This window comes from Lepidothrix coronata, unplaced genomic scaffold (genome assembly GCF_001604755.1).
Source record: "Lepidothrix coronata isolate B3197 unplaced genomic scaffold, Lepidothrix_coronata-1.0 Scaffold4, whole genome shotgun sequence".
NCBI lineage: Eukaryota > Metazoa > Chordata > Aves > Passeriformes > Pipridae > Lepidothrix > Lepidothrix coronata.
The window spans coordinates 1,513,743-1,522,118 of record NW_016690184.1 but is presented as its reverse complement, the minus strand read 5'-3'; the positions used below and the strand labels follow the sequence as shown (position 1 = coordinate 1,522,118).

The window sequence follows — 8,376 nt, the reverse complement described above, 5'->3', positions numbered from 1 at the left end:
ATCACTGACAGCTGCTAAAACCACTTATAGCACTTAGGATTCAACCTTAGTAGTAGTAGAGGGCATTTAGATCTACCCTCCATGCCCATGGCACCAGATGATGTTTGAATATAAATGTCTTAGGAGCTAAATATATAAAGAATGAAATAACAGCAAGAAGTAATCAGTTAGAAAAATTCTTATTGCAGCCAGTTTATGTATATTTGAAGGTCCGACCAAGCTCAAAAACTAAAAATACCCTGGAATTTAGGAGGGTTTTAAACTTTTTTTCCCAGCAAAACAGTCCTATAAAAATAGCTGCCATGGATGAAAAAGTAGAAACAGTTGTTTTTTTTTTTTTAGTATGAACATCCCTGTGACTTCAACTAGAGGGACAATTTTAAGCTTTCTTCTTTGACTTCTGAATTCTTGGCCTGGTAAGTTAATGCCTTCTTGCAAGTTATTTCTGGTCACCAAGAAAGAATTAATTATTTCCAAAGGACCAGAATGAAGAATTTTCACTGCATTTGCTTAAGCTTAATATTGTATATACAAATATTTCCACCTCCATTTTTGTCTTTATTTTTTATCTTCCATTCTCCACAGTGAACTCTGGGAGGAAGAATTTCTTTAACTGTTGTCCTAAAATTGATCTGAAGAAGTTCTCCATAGTTGAAAATTATCCTAACCTGTAAAAAAAGGAAAAAACCACCCATATTAATATCTTCTGCAAACTTTTTATTTTCATACCAAGTGGTTGAATTTTCTGCCATTTGTGTATGGAGCTCCATGGATTTTAAGTGAGTTGCGTGTGCTCACAGATATTGTTGAAGGGTTTTTGGTTGCTCTTAATAATTTTGTTTTCTTGTTGGAGAATGGAGGGTGTTGGGGGTTTTTTGTAGATGTGTGCCATATGCCTATACTTTTTTGTTCTCTATCTTTTCTCAGTTCAGCCTTAAACACACCACAGAAAAGTCAAATAACACACGGAGGATTTACTGGTTGATGAAAATTTTGGATATCAAAAGCAGGAGTAAATGGTCATGTCTTCTACTAAAGGAAGATCACCAGTGGAATACATTGGAGATTTGTGGTGGGGTCTATGTTGTTTAGCATATTCACAAATGACCCTGAAAAGGGAATGAGCAGAAAGTTGATCTCAAATTATTAATAACGGTAAGGATAAGGACAGATTGTGAAGGTGTGCAGAAACACTACATAAATTTAAGGGACCGAGGGATCCAAGTATATGTGAAATAAAATAAACATAAGTAAAAAAATAAACACAGGGAAGAAAAATCTTATTTTCACATATAAAATTATGGTGTCAGAGCTGATTTACTGCTCAGGAACAAAGTCTCCAAGTCAACATTAGACAGGTTGTCTCAGTTCTCAGTGACAGTGAAAAAACTCATCAAATACTGGGAATATCAGGAAAGAAACAAAGAACAAAAGAGAAATAATTAATTCAGTCCATAGAGTCTTAATTTGAATACATGGAAATCCTGTTCTACCCATCTCAAAAAAGAGAGAGTAGGAAGAGAAAAATCTCAGAGAAAAACAGTGTTCAGAACTATAGAACACCTTTTGCACAGTAAACCAGATACGTAGCCCAAGTCTGTTCAGCATAGTGACTACTGAGAGGGAAGTATGACAGAGATACAAAATCAAAAGGAGACCAGAGAAAGTGAACAGAGATCAGTGTTCCCTAATTTTCACCCATAAATAGTCAGGGATGACAAATGCAAATAGTTGGAGTTAGGTTTCAAAAACTTGGCTTGAAAAAAAATTACTCATGCAATAGATAATAGATCTCTCAAACTTGCTGCTGAAGGACACTCTAGATGGACAGTATTCATAAGAATTAAATGGAAGACTGGAAAAGCAAAATAATACATTCAAAATCTAGAAGTCAGAAATCATTTTTATATGCAAGCAGACAGGCATAAAGGCAATACCACATATTGGTAGTCATACTTGATAATGGTTCTGGTTAAGTCACACATATTTGTGTGATAATCATATACTAATTTTCAAATATTCATGTCCCTTCTTCTGCCTGACAAATTTTCATGTGATTACTGCTGAGACTGTGAAAATTTTTAAGTGCTATCTCTACATAAATGCAGATCAACCTGTGATTTATTTATACATATACTCTGCATTACCTGGTAGGGTTTTTTTCAGTGTCCTGAATAGAGAGGAAAACAGGTGACATAAAAAAGAAATCTTTTGTTCAGCACATATAAAAATAAATCCGGATACCAAATAAAAACTGAAATTGCAAGCACCAAGAAGAGTCTGGCTCCATCCTCTTAACATCCTTTCTTCAAATACTTACAGATATTGATGAAGTCTGCTCTCAGATGCCTCTTCTTGAGGCTGAACAGGCCCAGCTCCCTCAGCTTGTCCTTATAAGAGAGATGCTCCAGTCCCTTAATCATCTTTATTACCCTCCACTGGACCTGCTCTAGGATCTCTTATACTAAGGAGCCCAGAACTGGGCACAGCGCTCCAGATTTGTCTCATTAGGGCTGAGGAGAGATGCAGGATCACCTCCCTCGACCTGCTGACTGTTGTAGACGACGGGATAAAGACACTTTTAGACCACAAAATTGATCAATAACTTATCCAACTTTATTGCTGCATGCTTTGTGCTTATAAAGGTTACTAATTAGCTTCATACATATTACAAAAGCTAAGCTCATCATTGGCTTCTAATTACCTAAGTTATATTTGTGCAAATGCTGACGTAGGTATGGAAAGGCAAGCAGCATATAGTTTATTTTCTGAATTTTTACAGAAAAAAAGTGTCTTTATCCCGTCGTCTACAACAGCTGACAATGCTGTTCCTAATGCACCCCAGGATACCATTGGCCTTCTTGGCCACAAGGACACACTGCTGGATCATGGACAGCTTGTCGTCCACCAGGACCCACTGATCCTTCTCCACAGAGCTGCTTTCCAACAAGTTGGCCCCTAGACTGTACTGGTGTATGGGATTATTATTCCCCAGGTGGAGGACGCTGCATTTGCCTTTGTTGAATATCAGGTGGTTCTTCTCTGCCCATCTCTCCAATCTGTCGAGGCCCTTCTGAAGGGCTGCACAGCACTCTGGGGTATCAGCCACTCCCCCCAGCTTTGTGTCATCAGCAAACTTGTTGAGGAGGCAGCTACCCCTTCATCCAAGTCATTGATAAATTAAACAACACTGGGCCTGGTATTGAACTTTGGGGGACAACACTAGTGACAGGCCTCCAACTGGATATATTGCTGGGTTTCACCACTGGCTGCTAATTTTATTCTTATTGAAATCCACCAACTATCAACATCAAATTAGTTGACAAAATATATATCAAATTACATACATTCTGATAAACAAAAATAATCACTTTTTTACATACAGTACTTTGGATATATGCCACAATCACTGACTTTCCTCAGTATATCTGATCAACCTAAGCTATATTTCTGCTGGAACATAACATTGTTTCAATAAATTGCAGTGTATGAGTGCTATTACTGTAATGTATATTATGGGTTAATATTCTAAACATTTTTATCCATAAAAGATGTAAACTTCTTTTGGTACTAGACGCCACTACAAATTTCACAGTAATAAAAAGCCATACTTCAGTTTTTCCCAAATATGCTTCTGGATTTCAACATCAGATGGCAAAAATTGAGGTAACAGCAATCTGTGAAGAAATACAAGGTCCTTAAGTTAACAGTACAAAGAAGAACATAAAAGTAATTTTGTACCATATTGTAAAGAAAAAGACTATTCTTCCATAACACCAGGGAAGGACATAAAGAATATTCACCATGGCAAAACCACATGAAAAGTTAGAACTGAAAATCAATATATTCTCAGCATTTATTCTTATGCCCTGATCTCTATTAAACAATCCACTTTAAAGATAAAAGCAACCTTACATACTTTACACAAGTTTCAGTTCAGCACTAGTATTTGCACAGGACTGCTTTTTCTATCCAGCTGGCAGCTTTGCCCAGGTGCTTATTCACAGTAATTCAGCACAGTTAGGGTCAATTATCTCACTTTCAGTATATGAGTAGCTGCTAGCTGCAATCACCCTTTGTCGGCCACAAATTCATGGAAATTTTTTGTCCTGTTGTAGTCTGGCAGTGAATTCAGCTACTGTGTTTATAATAAAAAAGAATTAATCTGTGTTGGAATGTTCGTATTTTCTTAGCAACTACTTGAAAAGAATAGATCAATATTAACAACATTCATACACCTCTCATCACATCAAGTTCTTTCCATAGGAGATTATATATATTATACCTCATTTTCCTTAATTCTGTGTGACTAAAATGGAGGTTTAATGATTCAGTATTATGTAAAAATTTCATTATTTGCGTTTTTATGTTTATTTACTTGGATGAGAATTTACAAGGAAGAAAAAAGTTAAACAGGGCTTCAGATAACTGCACTCAAAAAATATATTATGTATGTTAAAAAACAAACAAAACACCCAACCTGTTGCCTTTGAAGATTTAAATTTTTTCCTCCAGTCTAGCAAATTAAAAATTTGCACTAGTTTTGTCATGAAGATTAAAGCCTTGGATGTTACAAGAACAAGGGATTTCTAGTAGAAAATAATTTTTTTTCCCACAAAATGAGAAGAGATTCCTTATGTTTTGTTTTCATAGCTTTGGCTGGGATGACAAAAAAATTTAGGTCTTCCTAGGTGAGACTACACTTCGAGTAAAATAAACATGCATATGGATGGCAATATTGGAGCACTGAAAATATGATATAATAGGAAAACTCAATAGAAAATTATTTGGTAGAAATTTGAAAGCACAGTTGAGAGCAGAAGGAAATACAATAAATGGCCTTTAGCATAAACTTTCTGATTGAATATAAATGTATGTCTACCTGAAATTAATAAATTATATGACAAGCACAGGGTTGGGTTTCATGGAAAAGGAGGCTCACTCTTGCTTCAAACATAGTGTGCAATGTCAAAAAAATAGCTTTAAAATATCCACATCCAGAAAAAGTATCAAATGAGTGATCTACTGGATAAAAATATATGTGGAAAAAAAACAGAGGATCCTTCCTTTTCAACAGCTATGTACTGTGAAGAAAGGCTACTAGAGAACTCAAAATCAGAAGATCAGGACCAAAATCTGAGTCAAGTAAAGCAACCTGGAGTTAGACATTAAGGTTTTGCAGAGGGATGGTATTTTAAATCTACCTACATTTAATTCCATTGCATTTTATTTGATTAGCCAAGGCAATTCTTCCTCGGCATCATGCTTCTAGAGTTGCTATTACAAGAGTTTTATGGGAAACCTACGCACATACCAATGTGTATTGTATTCCCCTCTTGGGCAAAAAATCTAGATGAATATCTTAGTACCATAAATGTTGTCTAGCCATCAATAGTTATTAAATGCAATAACACTTACAACATTTACCTTTCTTCCACATTGTATTGTTTAAAAAAAACAGTTGCCTGGATATTGTCAAGAAGACTAGTGCCTTGTTATGAAAAGTCTCTTTTAGACGTGACAGCATATCTTCCCATAATTTGTAAGCAGCCTGAACTCAGACTACCTTCTAAAATACTTAATGAAAAATATGCATTCGGTAGTATGGACACAGGGAGAAGCGTCAAGGAGAATAGACAGCTTTGACTCACTCCTTTCATAGATGCACAGTGTATGTCTTTGCTACTTAATCAAATGAACTCAATCATATTCTTACACTGAAGCCAACCTGCACTGAAGCCAACCAGCACAGCAAAAATCATGCTATTAAACTCTGTTCTCATCTAAAATGGAACAGATGCATTGAAACCACTTAATCAAAATAGCCCCACGCTAACAGACAAGCAAAACTCATAAACTGGTGGATTAGTGACCAAAGCTAGACAAAAGCATTCCAAACACTACTAATTTAGCAACAAACCTGACACAGCTCAGCTTCCCAGGATTATTCTCTGGTACTACTTAGCTTTTCTGTGCTGAGAGTACATGGCATTGAGAAATTCAGTAAGAAGTCCTATTACTGTAAACAAATCGATCCCTTATTTCTAATAGGAACTCATCTAAGGATAATGTTCAGCAAAACTAGCACCTATGCAGGTGAAGAGTTTTTAATGTGAAATGGAAATAGAACTCAGCAATTGGCATGAAGATTTAATGGATTGTTAGAACAACAGGAAAACAATTAGAAGAGACACATAGTAAGTTGAGTGCCCTCATCTCCTTACCTTATAATTGCTGCCACAGTAATTTCATCCCCAACTGAGAAGTATATACAGTGCAGAACTGTCTATAGTTACATTATTGAATAGCACAAATAAAAGAAGTGAGGGTTTCCACCCTGTGGAAGAAGTGGGGTTTCAAGCCTATGTACCTTATGTTCATACTGGCCATGATTACTTTTACAAGAAGGATAAGCAGTCCTTTCATGACAAACTTGATTTCTAGTGCAGGTGTGCTGGCATCATTCCCAGTATTGTTCTAGAAAGAGAAAACAATACAAGTCTCAGCTGCGTTGTCCATACAGGTTCCCCCTTGGAGGCTCAACTGGTTTAACTAACCTCCTTTTTCCTCTCAGAACATCTCTGTTCTATCTCTTTAAATGCAGTCAAGCACAATAATAAAGGTCTCTTTGTTCTGTGAAGGCTAGTTTGAAACAGGTTAAAACAAATACCAGTTTCAATAAACATGCTATAATAGGGTCATGGGAGTCTACTGGTCTCAGTGACTGATATGTCTTTGATTCCTGTATTGTGGTTTTGACTTTCTCTTCATGTTCTGTTGGGGCTTTTTAAAGCATTATATTAACATTAAAATGTGGTCTTCTGACTTCTGCAATAGGATTTATACTGGAAGTTTATAGGCTAAGAGACAACATTAGTTGATAGATCTAGAAACATACTTCCTGAAGATTTTTAAAACAAAGGGCTCTGAACTCATGGTGAGTTATGTGCCTGCATTTGCAGATTGTTTTAACTATTGAAATGAAGACATAAGTAAATTGATAAATCAGGATTTTAGTATTTTTACTTTTAAAGAAGAAATCTTTGGAAATCCTAATTCTGGTGTCAAATGTGAATACCTCATCCAAGTGTAATTTGAAAACTTGTGATGAATAATCATTGACAGTATATATCAAGATTGCCATTCAGCAAATCAGAAGAAAAAATATGATGGGAAGTTGCCTTTAGTTTTTATAAGAGTACTGTTTCTAATCTGTTAATAAATAAAGAAAAAGAGTATGACTTTACCACAAATCCAGACTTTTGCCCTTTCAGTATTTTAGAAAGCAGATAATTGGGATACTTTAAGGCACTGAATTTGATTATCTGTCATGAATACCTGCAGCATTGAGGCACAGACTCAGCCACTCACAGTGCAAGCAACAGAATCAAATTTATTAAGAACAACAAGGGCTTATATATGCACTTCAAACCATCACACGTCATAACGTGACCTTCTCAACCAATCACATTTGAGCACTCCATTGAGCATGTGCAATAGAGTACCAGGGGACTACAAATCCCATAATGCCTTTCAGCACTCTTCCTCTAACATAAACTGCTACAAATACCCATGCCATTCAGTTCAGATATGTGGTCCATATGTCAGAGACCGGATTTGTATCTCACCAGTCTAATAAATCATATTGTCTGGGTGCGATGGGAGAGGAAGGGGTTAGGCCTAAGCCTGTAGCCCACATGGCTGCACCCACACAGAACACATGGCAGGGAAAGCCATGTGGCTGGGCTGTCATTAAGGTCTGCCCGGTGACCCAACCACACCACACTCCCTGGAGCCTCTAATTGTCTCTGGAACCCCTTGCTTTGACTAGGGAGACAGTGAGTGGCAATGAACCAAAAGTCCCACCTAGAGGGAGTGGCCACAATAGCCAGAGTCTATAAATGGACATGCACATGGTCTCTATCTTCCCTTGGCCTCTGCCCTCCTGACCTGTCAACATGTGACCTCCAGAGTGGTTAATATGTCTCTCTCCTCTCTTTCTCTCTTTATTCTTTCTTCTCTTAATCTCTCTTTCCTTTACCTTGTGGGCAACGCAAACACCTCTTGTCTGTATTTCACTTAAGTTTGGATTAGTGCTTGCCTAGTCACTTGCTATTAAGTGCAATACTTTTGTGCCTTGGGTTCTTTGTACTGGCTGTTATAGTGAAATGCTTTTCCTTGGTTTGCATGTTATCTCTGTAAAGCCTTTTTTGCCAAAGCACACATTTGCTTACCAAATTAAAAGAAATCTCTCAGAGAAAAATGTGTAGTTTTTCTCCAGACGTGAACTCAAGGTATCAAAGAATCTAAGACTTTGTATGGGTTCATGTGGGTGAAATCTCTTGAAGTCTAAAACTAAATTGTACAACCAGTAAA

The 8,376-nt window shown here is 36.7% G+C and overlaps 1 long non-coding RNA gene across 2 annotated transcripts; it reads right to left on the bottom strand.

The window, feature by feature from the left end:
- Nucleotides 1-357: 357 nt before the first annotated feature.
- On the bottom strand, nucleotides 358-7,377 carry LOC108501932. 2 transcript variants are annotated; one of them, XR_001876309.1, is made up of 3 exons: nucleotides 7,339-7,377; nucleotides 6,371-6,477; nucleotides 358-668 (listed from the first exon to the last, which is right to left on the bottom strand). It is a non-coding gene; the product is annotated as an uncharacterized LOC108501932 (long non-coding RNA). The 2 variants fall into 2 exon arrangements; XR_001876310.1 differs by lacking the exon at nucleotides 358-668 and adding an exon at nucleotides 3,604-3,677.
- Nucleotides 7,378-8,376: the final 999 nt, after the last annotated feature.